Source organism: Mustelus asterias, chromosome 11 (assembly GCF_964213995.1).
Source record: "Mustelus asterias chromosome 11, sMusAst1.hap1.1, whole genome shotgun sequence".
Lineage (NCBI taxonomy): Eukaryota > Metazoa > Chordata > Chondrichthyes > Carcharhiniformes > Triakidae > Mustelus > Mustelus asterias.
In genome coordinates, this window is record NC_135811.1 from 91,231,262 (window position 1) to 91,250,954 (window position 19,693).

Below are 19,693 nucleotides of genomic sequence, written 5' to 3' on the forward strand. Positions count from 1 at the left end.
GAGTTATGAGGACATCCTTAATTTTCACGAGTAACTATTTTCCCAAAGAAATACTGCATGCAGCAAAACTAAGAACAGCAAATACATTCATATCACATAAGCAACCTTTGCACTGTCAGACCTCCGACCCGCCCACGGCTGGAATTCTCCAGTCCCACTGCAGTGAATGGAGTGTTGGCTGAGCATCAAATTCTCCATTCTCACTGGCAGCGGGGCAGGAATGAATGAAATCGGAGAATCCCGCCCTTAATATTTGCACAATGTATCTCAAAATATGCATTGATCGCAATTTGAGTTCCAAGCATATCACTGATGAATGTTACCTCGAGCTTTTTTTCTTTTTTTTAAGTGTGATGTTTAAGTGCATTTTTCCACTTAGTGGCTGGAAGTTTACCATCCACCTCCCACGGGAATTGTAGCAGACGGGACACAGACCGTGCAAAGGTCCGTTGACCTCGGGTGGGATTTTCTGACCTTGGGGATGAACGTGGCTGGAAAATCCCACCCTATGTCTGAGCAGCGGAACCCTGACAAAGAGGGAAGGTGTCATAACCTTGTCTAAATAAGTCCTGATTGGATATACTTATGGGGAAAAGTTGAGCAGGCTGGGATTATTTTCTCTTGTAGGTGGGCGGCACGGTGACACAGTGGTTAGCAATGCTGCCTCACAGCGCCAGGGATCCGGGTTCGATTCCCGGCTTGAGTCACTGTCTGTGTGGAATTTGCACGTTCTCCCCATGTCTGCGTAGGTTTCCTCCGGGTGCTCCGGTTTCCTCCCACACTCCAAAGATGTGCGGGTTAGGTTAATTGGCTATGCTAAATTGCCCCTTAGTGTCGGGAGGGGTTAGTAGGGTAAATAAATAGGGTTAAAGTGGGATTGTGGTCGCTCCAGACTCGATACTGTAGGAATCCTATGACCTAGTGGAGGTCTTTAAGATTATAATAGGTTTCGATAGGGTACACACAGAGAAGATGCTTCCACTTGTGGGCAGGACCTAAATGATGGGCCATCAATGTAAAATAGGCATTAGCGCATGTAATAGAGAATTCAAGAGAAACAGCTGTAGCAAAGAGCAATAAAAACATGGCGAATCACATAAATATATTTAAGGGAAATGTGGAGAAATAAATGAGGGATAAAGGAATAGAAGAATATGTCAATGGGATTAGATGAAAAGAGTGTGAGGAGGCTCATGTGGAGCATAATAGACCTGGTGGGCCAAACGGCCTGATTCTCAGCTGTAAATTCTTTGTAATACATTGCAAGGATTTTGGATGCGATCTTACAATTCGCGCCACAGCGAAGATGGAGAGTTTGGCGACAAGCCAAATCCCTGTTTGCTGCAGTGGGATGGGAAAATCCCGCTGGCGTGAACAGTTGGAAAATTTCGGCCTTCATGTGAAACGAATGAGTACAGACTCAGCGCAGTTCCCCTGTGATCACAGGCCACATAGTCTTGTGATTAAATGGCCTCTCTGACTAGTGCCCTGGCTATGATCCATTAACCATGATAAAATCAGGGACTGGGCTGTTTACTTCAATGGTACATGCATCAACACAGCACAGGCCACACGGTGGCACAGTGGTTAGCACTGCTGCTTCACAGCGTCAGAGATCCGGGTTTAATTCCGGCCTCGGGTGACTGTGCGGAGTCTGCATACTCTCCCTGTGTCTGCATGTGTTTCCTCCGGGTGCTCCGGTTTCCTCCCACAATCCAAAAGATGTTAGGTGCATTGGCCATGCTAAATTCTCCTTCAGTGTACCCAAACAGGCGCCGGAATGTGGCGACGAGGGGATTTTCACAGTAATGATTGCAGTGTTAACATAAGCCTACTTGTGACACTCATAATTCAGTTTCAATGCTGGAATGGTAGTGTCTCAAACTCTTGATATGATGCAAAACAAAGGGGGGAAATTTTCACGACCCATCTGTCCTGTTACGATATATCTGTCTGCATTAAGTTAACATGCTGTCAATTACATCAATATTGTGTCACATGCATCTTTCAAAAACAGCTTGTGCACAATGAATTGATCCATCAGCAAATCTTTAAGATTTGTTCAATTTCATCATGGAGTCTGTGGTAATGATTTTTTGTGGTTTCTATTTTTCAATTTTCCAGATTATCCTTCCTGAATTGAGGAAACATAAAGTCACAATGTAAGGAGTCTGTGGAGATGGATCTTTTCCGCAATATTTGTGTTCACAGAAGCAAGCTGCTGACAACTTATTTATTATTGTGCTTCATAGGAGCTATCCTATACTACCCATGGTTCAGATACAAAAACGCACCAGCCAAATATCCCCGACCGTTTGAAAATGTAACCATGAAATTGGAAAATGGAACAAAGAAAGTCGCTGGAATGGAACTAATCCATCCCCCACTCAGGCTCACTCCACCCTCAGATTCCCCACTCAGGATCCCTCCTTCCTCAGACCACCCACTCAGGCCCCCAGTCCCCCTTCTACCCCCTACTCAGCCCCCAGAACCCTCGGACTTCCCACTCATTCACTCACATCAACAGCATGGAAAGTCGCTAATTGGAACTAAATCAAAAGGAATTTGGACATTTAAATCTGATGGGCGACTTGGCAACCAGATGGGGGAGTACGCAACACTGTACGCATTGGCAAAATTGAATGGGCACCAAGCGTACATCTTGCCTGCCATGGCCAATTACCTGTCCCCAATCTTCAAAATTACCCTACCAACCCTCCGTGATGATGAGAGATACATAATGCTATGGAAAGAATATCATCTCAATGACTGGATGGAGGATCAGTACCACAGTATTCCAGGAGATTATGTTATGCTCTCAGGATACCCGTGTTCTTGGACCTTTTATCATCACATCTGAGAAGAAATTCTCCGTGAGTTCACCTTTCATGACTTCATCAAAGACCAGGCCAATGCATTCCTGAGACGCATTGGAGGGGAGCGAAAGAATGTGACATATGTCGGTGTGCATGTTCGAAGGGGCGATTACATACATGTCATGTCAGATATGTGGAAAGGAGTCATAGCTGATAAGAAATATTTAGACACAGCAATGGCTTACTTCCGAAATAAATACAAAAACGTCGCCTTTGCAGTGACGAGTAACGGGATGGATTGGAGTAAACAGAACATTGATAATTCCAAAGGAGACGTTTTCTTTTCAGATGATCCAAAGCAATCCAGTCCGGCTAATGACATTGCTATCCTTGCTCATTGTAACCACACTATAATGACAATAGGGACATTTGGTTATTGGGCTGGTTACCTGGCAGGTGGGGAGACAATTTACCTCGCAAACTTCACTCTGCCCGAATCACCATTTCTAAAGTTATTTAAGTACGAAGCGGCTTTCTTACCTCAGTGGATTGGAATTCCTGCTGACCTCTCACCTCTTCTGGCCAAAAATAATTCAAATTAGCCCAATAGCTACACATCCTATCGTCTTCAAAGCTCATCTGTATGCCATTTGTATTTGATTACTTTTTAAAAGTCCGAAATACCAAATTGTGGGAAGCAAATTCCATCAAAATCACTCAGAAATGTCCACAGAAAGTTCATAAAATGTTAAAGAATTTTGTCAAAGCTTTAGCCTAATATATTTCAATTAATCACAGTTATGCTGTTGATGTGAGTGAATGAGTGGGAAGTCTGTGAGTTCTGGGGGCTGAGTGGGGGATATAAGGGGGGCTGGGGGCTTGAGTGGGTGGTCTGAGGAAGGAGGGGTCCTGAGTGGGGAATCTGAGGAAGAGAGGGCCTGAGTGGGGGATGGATTGGGGGAAGAGGGGCTGAGTGAGGGATATAAGGGGGTGAGGGGAGGAGGGGGCCTGAGTGGGGAATCTGAGGGGGGAGAGGGCCTGAGTGGGGGGTGGATTGGGGGAAGAGAGGCTGAGTGAGGGATATAAGGGGGTGAGGGGGGCCTGAGTGGGTGGTCTGAGAGGGGAGGGGGACCTGAGTGGGATGTCTGAGGGGGGAACACCCCAATCATCAACTTCTGCAAGCTGAGGAATTTCTCTTGACATAAATTTGACTTCATTACCTTTAGTATTTTCTTGATGCTGTTACATTTGTAAAAATGTGAAAGTGCAGAATCTAATTCTCTCAGCATCATTAGCGGCAATCCTATCTTGTGAAAATGGCAAAAAATGGAAGCCTTTGCCTGTTAACTCGAAAAGAGAGCTTCAATTCATAACATTTATCAATCTTTCCTTAATCATTCAAAAGCTAGTCTCGTCACAATTCGCTCCTAAAAATAAGTCATCTTTTATCAATGGTGTCGAAAACTAGCAAAATGGATTATTCATCCAATGCAAATGTAATACAGTACAAGGGGGTTAGAAATCATTGCAGCTATCGTAGCGTAAGTAGCACAATGATGAAGCCTTAAATCACAACGGTAATTTATTGAAGGGAAGTGTGGTGAACCATCGTTGGTTCCCACTGGATAGTGCTGAGCCAGGGGCTGGCCAGTCGGGCTCCGCCTCCTGGGAGAGGTATAAGAGTCCCTGCTCTGGCCGGGACCCCTTCAGTCTGGGATAGTGTACATAAGTTCTGATAGCTTCATTAATAGTAAATAAAAGCCTTCATTTACTGAAGCCTCGAGCCTCATGTCTAAATTGATGTGCATCAGGAAGATAAACTATCGATAAGCAAACTCAGTACAGATAGAGGTCCAGTACTGCCAACTCTCTCCCTGGCTAACACTCAAGGTTCCCTCCAACTAGAATCTGAGCATTAACACCCAATAAATGACTGTGTGCTTCCTCCTGATAGGCTGCAGGATGATTATGTGACGCACAAACACCCCTCATCCTCTGCTTTAAAATGGGCCACGCTCGCAAAGCAGCTATTGTAAAGCCCTGGTTAGACTAACCCGCCCCACACTGGGCGGCAACCCGATAATTATGCAAACCCACTAATTTGGATATTATTAGTGGGTTTAACAAGCCATTCACTCAGCCCGCAGCGGGAACAGCTGCGTGTGGGCCTTACATGTGCTACGGATAAGCGGGGCCAGTGGCGTGCTGGACTCAGAGGATCCAGGGGAGTACTACCAACCCTTTAGAAAATAGGGCAGCCTCCCCCACCACTCATATCGTGGGACATTCCCCCCCCCCTCGCCCCCGCCCTCCACACTGCAGTTCAGGCATGAGGGTAACCCAAGCTCACTCAGCCTGCCTCCCCTCCCCTCAGGCACCCTGCTGAGAGCCCCTCCCCCCCTCATGCACCCCACTGAGGGGCCCTCCCCCCCTCAGGCACCCACTCAGCCCCCCCTGATTCCCCCACCCCCACACTCAGGCCCCCCTCCCTCTTTATATCCCCCACTCAGCCCCCGGTCCCCCTCAGATTCCCCATTTGCAATCCTTCTCCCCTCAGACCTTCCTCTCAGCTGAGTCAGGTTGGGTCATCCTTATGCCTTCATAGTGTGGGACAGTGAGTTGCCTGTTATTTGTGGGTGGTGGTAAGGATGTCCCTCTTTGGTGAGGGGTTGCTGGTCCTCCCCTAGTCAGTGGGGGGAAAGATTGGAATATGGAGTTTGTTCATGAAGTCTATCAGCCATGATCTCACTGTATCATTGAACAAGCTCGATAAATGACATGCTCCTGTTTTTCATAATCATAGAATCCCTTCAGTCTGGTCAGACCCCATTTGGAGTATTGTGAGCAATTTTGGGCCCCATTTCTAAGGAAGGTAATGCTGGCCTTGGAAAGGGTCCAGAGGTGGTTCATAAGAATGATCCCTGGAATGAAGAGCTTGTCGTATGAGGAACAGTTGAGGACGCTGGGTCGGTACTCGATGGAGTTTAGAAGGATGAGGGGGGATCTTATTGAAACTTACAGGGCACTACGAGGCCTGGATAGAGTGGGAGTGGAGAGGGTGTTTCCACTCGTAGGGAAAACTAGAACCCAAGGGCACAACCTCAGGCTAAAGGGACGATCCTTTAAAACAGAGATGAGGAGGTATTTCTTCAGCCAGCGAGTGGTGAATCTGTGGAACTCTTTGCCGCAGAAGGCTGTGGAGGCCAGGTCATTGAGTGTATTTAAGATAGAGATAGATAGGTTTTTGATTAATAAGGGGATCAGGGGTTATGGGGAAAAGGCAGGAGAATGGGGATGAGAAAAATATCAGCCATGATTGAATGGTGGAGTGGACTCGATGGGCTGAGTGGCCTAATTCTGCTCCTATGGTCTTACAGTACAGAATGAGGCCATTCGGCCCATCAAACCTGCACTGACAACAATCCCACTCAGACCTTACTCCCGCAACTCCACACATTTACCCTGCTAACCCCCCTGACACTAAGGGGCAATTTAACATGGCCAATCCACCTAATCTGCACATCTTTGGACTGTGGGAGGAAACCGGAGCACCCAGAGGAAACCCACGCAGACACGGGGAGAAACGTGCAAACTCCACATGGACAGTCACCCGAGGCCAGAATTGATCCCGGATCCCTGGTGCTGTGAGGCAGCAGTGCTCACCACTGTGCCACAGTATTATAAACCAAATAGAAATAAAGATTGGTTAGATTCTATAGCTCCCAATAATTGATAAAACTGTAGTATGAAAGTGCAACAATATCTTCAAAAACTAATGCCAGACAAGAAAACTGCTGTATTTCAAAATTATTCGGAGTACACTATTCATATTTGTAATATCTTTGTGCAGAGAAACTGCATCGCAAATTGCTTATTAAATTAGTTAATATTATTTGGTAATGTATTATGGATATTATTGGCCACGAGTACACATGTTGTGAATCTCCTTCTGGGTGATCCTTCAGAAACCTTTCAATAGATTATCATGAGACTTACAGCGAAATCGTATCAAGAGAATATTTATATTTAGTTTGGATAAAACAACTGAGGAAGTCTCTTCAACATCCACCAGCAGCAGTGAGTCTAAGCCACAACTGTCAAGTTTAAAGTTAAAGCTTATTTATTAGTCACAAGCAAGGCTTACATTAACGCTGCAATGAAGTTACTGTGAAATTCCCCTAGTCGCCACACTCCGGTGCCTGTTTGGGTCAATGCACCTAACCAGCATATCTTTCAGACTGTGGGAGGAAACCGGAGCACCCGGAGGAAACCCATGCAGACACGGGGAGAACGTGCAGGCTCCGCACAGGCAGCGACCAAAACCGGGAATCGAACCCGGGTCCCTGGCACTGTGAAGTCATGACCATATTGGTTGAATCCCATGAGTTACGCAACAAGATCCTTTCCCGCTTACATATCCAATGATTCCAATGGACTGGGGACATTTGCATAACAAATGCTCAAGTCGCACAGGTAGTTATTTTATTATTATTTTGCACAGTGCAGTAAGGTGGAATATCCTGTTTAACAGCCCCCAGCATTCTGAGGTGCAGTATCTGTGAGCCTTGGGCAGTCTTCTGTATTTTCCTGTTCTCCAACTGACTAACATCACCCTTCCCCTCCTTGGCACCCCCTCCCCCACCCCCATTCACCAACAGAATCCACAAAGATATAGATGTGTTGTCAATGTGGGAGACAGCACCAGCTTCCAATCCTCTTGCATAACCTTTGTGGGCGGCACGGTGGCACAGTGGTTAGCACTGCTGCCTCACAGTACCAGGGACCTGGGTTCAATCCTGGCCTTGGGTGACTGTCTGTGTGGAGTTTGCATGTTCTCCCCGTGTCTACATGAGTTTCCTCTAGGTGCTCCAGTTTCCTCCCACACTCCCAAAAATGCGTGGGTTGGGTGGATTGGCCATGCTAAATTGCCCCTTAGTGCCAGAGGGATTAGCAGGGTTACAGGCCTGGGTGGGATTGTTCTCAGTGCAGGCTCGATGGGCTGAATGGCCTCCTTCTGCACTGTGGGGATTCTATTCTACTCTATTCTATTCTATCCTAACCTACTTTATTACTGGACTGCAGTTGAACACTCCGATGGGTTAGAGTGTTGAGGTGAGTGAAGCCTGTATCCAGTTGCACTTTCAGCTTGGCCACACAAAGGAGATAGCTGCACCAGCATAGCTCCAATCATTCATCCTCCCACTCCAGTGAAGAGAGTGCTATTAATTAACCATGAACAAACGCTGTCTGAGATACTCACAACTATGAATAAGAACAACTTGGAAACAATGGTATTGAATACAAATTAATAATTAAATTTGCCTTGTCTGAGATACAAGTTATTCATTTGACACTTGCACCAATGTTGTAAATTTAACCCTCATTTTGATCAAATAAATCATCTTCACCTTAATTCCTGATGAACAGAAATCGTTCCTTACAGTCTGATCATCAGCAGTTAATAATAAGTATCTAAGAAGATAAGTGGGAGCAGTAGCCCATTCAGCCCATCAAGCCTGCTTTACCATTTAGTATGATCAAGGTCGATTAGCTGTCTCAATTCCAGCTTCCCTGACTATCTCGATATCTCTGTATTCCCTCAATTTCCAAAACTTGATTAGCATCTGACTTGAACTTGATCAACGACTGAGCCTTCTCTGGTGAAGAGAATTTCAAACAAAGAATTTCGCAACCCCTTAAGTGAAAACTAATTCTCCTCATCTCAGTCCTAATGGGCCAAGCCCTTATCCTGAAATAATGGCTGAATGTTCCGGCCCTTTCCCGCCTTCCGGATCTTCAGGTCCCACCGATGACGACCCTCCAAGACGGAATCCCCGGCAGTGCGGCCGGCAAGCAACACAAACCGCATTTGATGTTGGTGGGACGGGAATAATATCCCACCGGCCAATGGTGAGCCACATCCATCGTGGAAAACCCGCCATTAGGGGGAGGGGGAGGAATTCCACTCAATGACTTCTATTGACATAGATTCACTTTGAACTGAAGGGATAGATTCTGAAATTAACATTACCAGCAAGACGCAGCACACATGAAATACACTACCCACACCATACAGGCATGTGGGTGACCCAACCCGAAGCCCTACTTAGACCCCCATTCAATTTCCCTCTCCCCTCAGGCCCTCTCCCCCCCTCCCCCCTCAGACTCCCCCTCTACCACTCAGCCCTGCCCTCCCCTCCCCATCAGACACCCCACTCAGCTCCCCTCTGCCCTCAGTTCCCACACCTCTCAACCCCCCACCTCTCAACTCCCCCTCACCTCTCAACCCCCCCACCCCCAGACCGCTCACTCAGGCCCCATTCCCCCTCAGACCGTCCCCACTCAAGAGACCTCCCCCCCCAGTCCCACCCTCTCTACTCAGGTCCCCTCCTCCCTCAGATCCCTGACTCAGGCTCCTTCCCCCTCAGACCCACCCCCTCCCCCACTCAGGCTCCCTCCCCCCCCTCAGCCACCCCACTCACAAGCTCAACTAGGCAGGCATTCTACTTTGTCACAAATAATAACAGCAGTGCAAGACACACTCCCAATAGACAAGCATATAGAATCATAGAATCCTATAGTGTAGAAAGAGGCCATTTAGCCCACTGAGTCTGCACCAACTACACTCCTACCCAGGCCCTATCCCCATAACCCCATGCATTTACCCTACCTAGTCCCCCTGACAGTGAGGGTCAATTTAGCATGGTCAATCCACCTAACTCGCACACCTTTGGGCCATGGGAGGAAACCAGTGCACTTGGAGGAAACCCATGCAGACACGGGGAGAATGTGCAAACTCCACACAGACAGTGACCCAAGTCTGGAATTGAACCTGGGACCCTGGCACTGTGAGGCAGTAGCACTAACCATTGGGCCACTGTGCCTTTTCTATGAAAAGAAGGTGTTGGAAATTGATCTGCAGTTGCCGCCTCGTGGTGACAGTTTTCTTCTAATTAATCCAGGCAGAAATCACTCAAGTTTATACTTCACCCTGCACACTACAGGCAGCATTTAGAGGGTTCGCACACATCTACCCCCATCCCCACCACCCCACCAGAAACAAAGTTGACATAGAAGCGACTCGCTGAACAACAGCTCGCCTCGCAGCCATAATGCACTGCGAGTAGCCTAAGTGGGCTGAGGAAACTTCCGTCCCTCACTGAGGAGGACGTCCCACCCTCAGGAGCTGCTGGCCTACCTGACTGGCTAGCAACTCCAACAGTCCTGGCAAGAGCGCATTCCTAGGCACTGCCTGGTTTGCAAGCAAGCCCAAGGAGAAGGCCCCTAGATATTGGAGACAATTAAGTCCAAGATATTTGGACGGGGAGGGATTGAGAAGTTTAGGGAGGGGGATGGTGGATAGGAGTGATGTGTCTTATAGAGTAAGTGGGTAGGAAGAAAGGGAGGGCGTTATCTTCAGAAGTGTTCTCTCAGTATGCTCCGAAGATCGTATCCCCCTTTCTCTCCACCCTTTCAGAAGATATTTTTATAAATATTTTTATTGAAGATCTTTCATTTTACAAGTTGCTATGTTGCAACACAACCCCAAAATCCAGTACAGCAGCATAAATTGCTTTTTTTTTAATATTTAAGGGGAATGTTGAAAAATTCAACTTTATGCTACAGGAAGTTGGCATGTCTGGCAGGAACGCAGCTCAGATTTTGGGATAGCAAGATAATCATTTCAACCTTGCAAGTGTTTATTTTAAGTTGAACCAATGGACTTTTGTTTACTTAAGTTCCGTTCAATTTCTGAATAGAGTGGGATGGTGCAGGAGGGAGGGTTTCAGATACGTGGACACTTGGGGCTCTTTCTAGGGTATGTGGGACCTCTACAAACAGGATGGTCTGCACTTGAACCAGAGGGGTACCAATATCTTGGGGGGTAAATTCGGGAGGCTCTTCGGGAGGGTTTAAACTAATTCAGCAGGGGGGTGGGTACCTGAATTGTAGCTCCAGTGTACAGGAGGTTGAGAGTAGTGAGGTCATGGATGAGGTTTCAGAGTCGCAGGAGTGTACTGGCAGGCAGGAAGGCAGTTTGAAGTGTGTATACTTCAACGCCAGGAGCATCCGGAATAAGGTGGGTGAGCTTGCAGTGTGGGTTGGTACCTGTGATTTCGATGTTGTGGCCATCTCAGAGTGCAGGGAAGGTGGTAAAAGAGGGGGAGGTGTGGCATTGTTAGTCAAGGACAGTATTACGGTGGCAGAAAGGACATTTGATGAGGACTCGTCTACTGAGGTAGTTTGGGCTGAGGTTAGAAACAGGAAAGGAGAGGTCACCCTGTTGGGAGTTTTTTATAGACCCCGAAAAGTTCCAGAGATGTAGAGGAAAAGATTGCAAAGATGATTCTGGATAGGAGCGAAAGTAACAGGGTAGTTGTTATGGTTTTTAACTTTACAAATATTGACTGGAAAAGCTCTAGTTCGAGTACTTTAGAGTGGTCAGTTTTTGTCCAATGTGTGCAGGAAGGCTTCCTGACGCAGTATATAGATAGACCAACAAGAGGCGAGGCCACATTGGATTTGGTACTGGGTAATGAACCAGGCCAGGTGTTAGATTTGGAGGTAAGTGAGCACTTTGGTGACAGTGACCACAATTCAATTATGTTTACCTTAGCAATGGAAAAGGATAGGTATATACCAAAGGGCAAGAGTTATAGCTGGGGGAAAGGAAATTATGATGTGATTAGGCGAGATTTAGGTGGCATAGGTTGGGGAAGGAAACTGCAGGGGATGGGCACAATTGTAATGTGGAACTTGTTCAACGAACAGCTACTACTCGTCCTTGATAAATATGTACCTGTCAGGCAGGGAGGAAGCAGACGTGTGAGGGAACCGTGGTTTACTAAGGAGGTTGAATTTCTTGTGAAGAGGAAGAAGGAGACTTATGTTAAGATGAGACGTGAAGACTCAGTTAGGGCACTTGAGAGTTACAAGTTAGCCAGGAAGGACCTAAAGAAAGAGTTAAGAAGAGCCAGGAGGGGACATGAGAAGTCTTTGGCAGGTAGAATCAAGGAAAACCCTAAAGCTTTCTATAGGTATGTCAGGAGTAAAAGAATGACTAGGGTAAGATTAGGGCCAGTCAAGGACAGTAGTGGGAAGTTGTGCGTGGAGTCTGAAGAGATAGGAGAGGCACTAAATGAATATTTTTCGTCGGTATTCACACTGGAGAGGGACAGTGTTGTCGAGCGGAGTACTGAGATGCAGGTTGTTGGACTGGATGGGATTGATGTTCATAAGGAGGAGGTGTTAGCAATTCTGGAAAGGGTAAAAATAGAAAAGTCCCCTAGGCCGGATGGGATTTATCCTAGGATTCTCTGGGAGGCTAGAGAGGAGATTGTAGAGCCTTTGGCTTTGATCTTTGTGTCGTCATTGTCTACAGGAACAGTGCCAGAAGACTGGAGGATAGCAAATGTTGTCCCCTTGTTCAAGAAGGGGAGTAGGGACAACCCAGGTAACTATAGACCGGTGAGCCTTACTTCTGTTGTGGGCAAAGTATTGGAAAGGATTATAAGAGATAGGGTTTATAATCACCTGGAAAGGAATAATTTGATTAGAGATAGTCAGCACGGTTTTGTGAAAGGTAGGTCGTGCCTCACAAACCTTATTGAGTTCTTTGAGAAGGTGACCAAAGAGGTGGATGAGGGTAAAGCGGTTGATGTGGTGCATATGGATTTCAGCAAAGCATTTGATAAGGTTCCCCATGGTAAGCTTTTGCAGAAAATACGGACACGTGGGATTGAGGGTGATTTAGTGGTTTGGATCAGGAATTGGCATGCTGTAAGAAAACAGAGGGTGGTGGTTGATGGGAAATGTTCATCCTGGAGTTCAGTTACTAGTGGTGTACCGCAAGGATCTGTTTTGGGGCCACTGCTGTTTGTCATTTTTATAAATGACCTGGATGAGGGCGTAGAAGGATGGGTTAGTAAATTTGCGGATGACACTAAAGTTGGTTCAGTTGTAGACAGTGCGGAGGGAAGTGGCAGGTTACAGAGGGACATAGATAAGCTGCAGAGCTGGGCTGAGAGGTGGCAAATGGAGTTTAATGCGGAAAAGTGTGAGGTGATTCACTTTGGAAGGAGTAGCAGCAATACAGAGTACTGGTAAGATACTTGGTAGTATGGATGAACAGAGGGATCTGGGTGTCCATGTGCATAGACCCTAAAAGTTGGCACCCAGGTTGGTAGGGTTGTTAAGAAGGTGTACGGTGTGTTAGCTTTTACTGGTAGAGGGATTGAGTTTCGGAGCCAGGAGGTCATGCTGCAACTGTACAAACTTTGGTGCGGCCGCATTTGGAGTATTGCGTACAGTTGTGGTCGCCGTATTATAGGCAAGATGTGGAAGTGTTGGAAAGGATGCAGAGGAGATTTACCAGGATGTTGCCTGGTATGGTGAGAAAATCGTATGAGGAAAGGCCGAGGGGCTTGAGGTTGTTTTCATTAGAGAGAAGAAGGTTAAGAGGTGCCTTCATAGAGGCATACAAGATGATCAGAGAATTAGATAGAGTGGATAGTGAGAGCCATTTTCCTCGGATGGTGATGGCTAGCACGAGGGCACATAGCTTTAAATTGAGGGGTGAGAGATATAGGACAGATGTTCGAGGTAGGTTCTTTACTCAGAGAGTAGTAAGGGTGTGGAATGCCCTGCCTACAACAGTAGTGGACTCGTCAACATTAAAAGCACTCAAATGGTTATTGGATCAAAATATGGATGATATTGGAATAGTGCAGATTAGAGGGGCTTTAGATTGGTTCCACTGGTCGGCACAACATCGAGGGCCGAAGGGCCTGTTCTGCGCTGTAACGTTCTATGTTCTATGTTCTATGTTTGACGGGCTCATGTGATGATATGGTTCAAGTGCAGATTAGCTCCCTGGATGGTGTATCAGAGATCATAGAGGTTTACAGCACGGAAACAAACCCTTCAGCCCTACTTGCCCATGCTGCCCTTTTTTTATAACCCACGAAGCTAGCCCCAGTTGCCCGCATCTGGCCCATATCCCTCTATACCCATCTTACCCATGTAACTGTCTAAATGCTTTTTAAAAGACAAAATTGTACCCGTCTCTACTACTACCTCTGGCAGCTTGTTCCAGACACTCACCACCCTCTGTGCGAAAAAATTGCCCCCCTTTTATATCTCTCCCCTCCCACCTTAAACCTATGCCCTTTGGTTTTAGACTCCCCTACCTTTGGGAAAAGATGTTGACTATCTAGCTGATTTATGCACTTCATTATTTTATGGATCTCTACAAAATCACCTCTCAGCCTCCAACACTCCAAGGAAAACTTCTCAGTCCATCCAGCCTCTCCTTATAACTCAAACCATCAAGTCCCGTAGCATCCTAGTAAAGCTTTTCTGCACTCATTCTGGTTTAATAATATCCTTTCTATAATAGGGTGACCATAATTGTACACAGTATTCCAAGTGTGGCCTCACCAATGTCTTGTACATCTTCAACAAGACGCCCCTACTCCTGTATTCAATGTTCTGACCAATGAAGCCAAGCATGTTGAATGCCTTCTCCACCACTCTGTCCACCTGTGACTCCACTTTCAAATAGCTATGAACCTGTACCCTTAGATTTCTTTCTTCTATAACTCTCCCCAGCGCCCTACCATTAACGGAATAAGTCCTGCCCTGGTTCGGTCTACTAAAATGCATCACCTCGCATTTATCTGAATTAATCGCCATCTGTCATTCATCAGCCGACTAGCCCAATTGATCAAGATCCCATTGCAATCCTAGCTAGCCTTATTTACTTTCCACTATGCCACCAAACTTGCTGTCATCTGCAAATGTACTAACCATGCCTCCTAAATTCTCATCCAAATCATTAACATAAATGACAAATAACAGTGGGCCGGGTACCAATCCCCGAGGTACACTGCTGATCATAGACCTCCAGTTTCAAAAACAACCCTCTACAGTCACCCTCTGTCTTCTGTCATCAAGCCAATTTTGTATCCATTTGGCTACCTCACCCTGGATCCTGTGGGATTTAACCTTATGCAGTACCTTGTCAAAGGCCTTGCTAAAGTCCATGTAGACAACATCAACTGCACTGCCCTCATCTACCTTCTTGGTTACCCCTTCAAAAACTCAGTTAAATTTGTAAGACATGATTTTCCACTCACAAAGCCATGCTGATTGTCCCTCATCAATCCATGCCTCTCTAAATGCCTGAAGATCCTGTCTGTCAGAATGCCTTCTAACAACTTACCCACTACGGATGTTAGGCTAACTGGCTAGTAGTTCCCAGACCTTTCCCTGCAGCCCTTCTTAAACAAAGGCACAACATTTGCCACATTCAAATCTTCAGGCACCTCACCTGTGGCTGTCGATGATTCAAATATCTCTGCTAGGGGACCCGCAATTTCCTCCCTAGCCTCCCACAATGTCCTGGGATATATTTCTCGGGGATTTATCTACCTCAATGCGCTTTAAGACTTCCAGCACCTCCTTCTCTGTAATATGTACACTCCTCAAGATATCACTGTTTATTTCCCCAAGTTCCCTAACATCCAGGCCTTTCTCAACAGTAAATACCAATGAGAAATATTCATTTAGGATCTCACCCATCTCTTGTCGATCTGCACACAGATAACCTTGTTGATCTTTAAGAGGCCCTCCTCTCTCCCAATTACTCTTTTGCCCTTTATGTATTTGTAGAAGCTCTTTGGATTCTCCTTTGCCTTATCTGCCAAAGCAATCCCGTGTCCCCTTTTTGTCCTCCTGATTTCTCTCTTAACTCTACTCCTGCACCCTCTATAAACTTCAAGGGATCCACTTGATCCCAGCTGCCTATGCATGTCATGTGCCTCCTTCTTCTTCTTGACCAGGGCCTCAATATCCCAAGTCATCCAGGGTTCCCGACTTCTACCAGCCTTGTCCTTCACTCTAAAAGGAATGTGCTTACCTTGAACTCTGGTTAACACACTTTTGAAAGCCTCCCACTTACCAGCCATTCCTTTGCCTGCCAACAGACTCCCCCAATCAACTTTGGAAAGTTTCTGTCTAATACCATCAGAATTGACCTTGCCCTAATTTAGAATTTTAACTTTTGGATCAGGCCTATCGTTCTCTATAGCTTTCTTAAAACTAATGGAATTATGGTCACTGGTCCCAAAGTGATCCCTCACTAACACTTCTGTCAGCGCCCTTCCTTATTTCCAAAGATGAGGTCAAGTTTTGTCCCCTCTCTAGTCGTGCCATCCACATACTGAATGAGAAATCCCTTCTGAATACACTCAACAAATTTCTCTCCATCCAAGCCTCTAATACTATGGCTGTCCCAGTCAATGTTGGGAAAGTTAAAATCCCCTACGATTACCACACTATTTTCCTTGGAGCTACCTTACATATTTGCTCCTCAATTTCCCGCTGACTATTTGGGGGCCTATAGTACACTCCTATCAAAGTGATCTCCTTATTTCTCAATTCTACCCATATAGACTCAGTGGCTGAACCCTCAGAAATATCTCCTCTCAGCACTGCTGTGATGTTTTCCCGAATCAAATGTGCAACTTCCCCTCTTCTCTTACTTCCTGTTCGATCTTGCTTACAGCATCTGTACCCTGAAACATTGAGCTGCTAGTCCTGTCCCTCTCTTAGCCATGCTTCAGTAATAGCTATAATATCCCAGTCCCATGCATCCATCCATGCCCTCAGTTCATCTGCCTTGCCCGTCAGGCCTCTTGCATTGAAATAAATGCAGTTTAATCGGGACTTCCCTTGCTCTCTGTCTTGCTTTTGCCTGATCTGTCTAGTACTGGGATTACTGACACTGCCTGTACTATTTAATGTGCTCTCTTTAACTTCCGTGCTGTCCTCAAATTTCTCTTCTGCCTCCCTACTGCTTTGTGTCCCACCCCGCTGCCAAACTAGTTTAAACCCCCCTGAGTGGCTCTAAGAAATCTCTCCACCAGGATATTAGTCCCACTCCAGTTCAGGTGTAACCTGTCCCTCTTGAACAGGTCACCCTTTGCTCAGAAGAGATCTCAGTGGCCCACAAATCTAAATCCCTTCCCCCTGCACTACCTCACAAGTCACGCATTCATCTGCCGAATCTTCCTATTCCCATTGTCACTAGTACGTGGCACCGGCAGTAATCCAGAAATTACTATCTTCGAGGTCCTGCATTTTAGCCTTCTGCCTAATTCTCTTTATTCACACTTCAGGACCTCATCCCTTTTCCTACCTTTGTCGTTGGTACCAATATGTACAACGATCTCTGGCTCTATTATACTGCAGTTTTTCATAATCTTCAACTTTGTTCCTTGTGAGTATAATACATATATATATTATATATATAAATACACTGCCATCATCACAAATCATCAATCAACCAAAGACTTAGCAATAGCTATAAACTAATCAATCGATTTACTTGATGAACTAAAATTTATCAACTGACTTGTAACGAAAGATTCAGGTGAAATATATTTATCAACAATTCTATAGGCTGGTTTCTCTGACCTCTCCCGCAGCCGGATTCTCCAGTCCCACTTCAGTGAATAGAGATTTGGCTGAGCGCCAAATCCTCTATCCGCACTGGCAGTGGGGCGTGAATGGCTGAAGAATTCTGACTTACAACTTGACACTTTCAAATAGGTGATCAATCCCAAAGAAGAAATCAATGACCGTGACTCTCACACAAACAGGGAAACTCTCAATTTTCTCCAAGGTGCACTACACCTTCTTTGGGGTCCACTCTGACAAGGAAGTGCTCAACTGCCCAGTTCCAGTCCTGAAAATACTGGGCTGGATTCTCTGACCTCTCCCGCAGCCAGGATTCTCCTGTCCCGCTGCAGTGAACGGAGATTTGGCTGAGCGTCGAATTCATGAACAGCCGTAGAATTCCAGCCACTGGGCAGGATTCTCCGACCTCCCAACTGCATGCGTCTAGGCAGAGGGAAGTGACGCACCATTTACTGGCGGCAGGATTCTCTGGTTCCACTGCTGTCAATTGGGTTTCCCATTGAAGCCACACCACCGGGAAGCCCGCGGGCAGGGGTATGATGTCGGCGGGACCAGTGAATCCCATCACCAGAGAACGGCTGGAGAATCCCAGCCATTATCTCTGTACTGACAGGGCAACTCTTAAATGTTCCTGAAGATCTAAACCAGTTTCTCCTCACTTAGCACATACAAAAACTGTCCCTGCAACCCTTTTTTATATCCTAATCCACCTGAGCCAAGTTGTTGAAAATAGTTAATTGGTGATAACAATGTCAGTGATTGTAAGCATCAACTTCATTGGTTCTAGCTAATTGTAAGCATTGCCTTTACACCTAAAACAATGTTTGTTTTAAACTGTGTTCCTTAGCTCAGTGTCTTTACAGAAGTCCCATGCAGTACATCTGAATCTCAGCAATCAAGGTCGGTATGTTCCTGATGAGGTGGATCCCATGGAGTTCAGAATTTCCTCATATGACAGCATTTTTAATTCTTTCATATCTCAAAACCTAACGCAGGAATATTGGGTGGCACGGTGGCACAGTGGTTAACACTGCTGCCTCACTGCGCTAGGGACCCAGGTTCGATTCTCGGCTTGGGTCGCTGTCTGTGCAGTGTATGCGTGGGTTTCCTCCAATTGCTACGGTTTCCTCCCACAGTCCAAAAGACATGCTAGTTGGATGAATTGGCCATGCTAAGTGTACCTCAATGTACCTGAACAGGCGCCGGAGTGTGCCGACTAGAGGATTTTCACAGTAACTTCATTGCAGTGTTAATATAAGCCTACTTGTGACAGTAATAACATATGTATATGTTAAGAAATATAGAAGTAACCAGAATCTGACTCTATTGACTGCTGATTATTAATTATTTATGTTTCAATTGTAGGTTAATTTGAGGCATTTTCTTCTAATGAAATTACCTGTTGCTACTTCAGAGTGAGTTTGGATTAGCTTTTGTTACAAACTATAACATCAGAGTGGCATCTTAACTGTTCAAACGTGTTATGGCCATGGCAAGTGTGATTTGCTGAGCATATCAAACTCCAAAAGGCTTTGGGGCACAATGGTAGCACCCATGCCTCTGAGCCAGACGATGTGTGTTCGAGTCCCACCCCAGGACTTGATGGCCAAGGAAAGTGCATTCATAACGCAGTCAAAACAGGTTGAGTGTTATAACAATTCCAAGAGTCGACTGTGAAGGAACCATGTTTTTATTGCACGAATGAAAATAAACAATTACCACAAGCCTGTCGTGAATACAACAGGTCCCAAACAGAACTAAAAGGCTATTGGACGCTCTCAGGGTCTTGCTTTATATAGGGCTTGATATACAAGCTGGTGGGCTAATTACCAGTCCCCAGGGAGCTCATGTTCAATGAACCCCACTGGGAGGTAAATTAGTAATTTTCCATACAGATCATGGGGTTATCACAAGTATGAACCTTCAAAATCCTTTCAACATGCCAATGGCAGTCGTGAAGAGCGGGAGAGACTCCTGGTCAGCCATACTTGATATGGAGTGACGCCCCACAAATTATAAGCCTTTAACAACCTGTCCCAGGAAGAAAATTGGATTGGATGGATCACAAATCCCAGAGGGAAACTTGACTCACTTTTTTTTGGTATTGTGTAAATGAGAAGAAAAATATTGATTTTAGCAAGAAATCCACTTTGGGATTTTAAAATTTTAAATTAAAAGGTTTATTAACAAGAAGAAAAGAAAACTTCAGTGCACAAGATTGCAGTTACACTGGTAAAATTAGTCTTACAAACATTCCCCCAAAAGACTCCCTACTTGGTCAGATGTACAAGTAAGCACTTTCCAGGTGACACTCCCTTACGGATGTTTAACTAGTAATATTACCAGAGGTAAAGTTGCTATCAATGTAATAATGGGATGCTGCACAGCCTCTCAAA

General features: G+C 45.8%; 1 pseudogene; it reads left to right on the top strand.

Moving 5' to 3' along the window:
* The first annotated feature begins 2,179 nt into the window (after positions 1–2,179).
* On the top strand, positions 2,180–3,436 carry LOC144500276 (galactoside alpha-(1,2)-fucosyltransferase 2-like; annotated as a pseudogene).
* Positions 3,437–19,693: the final 16,257 nt, after the last annotated feature.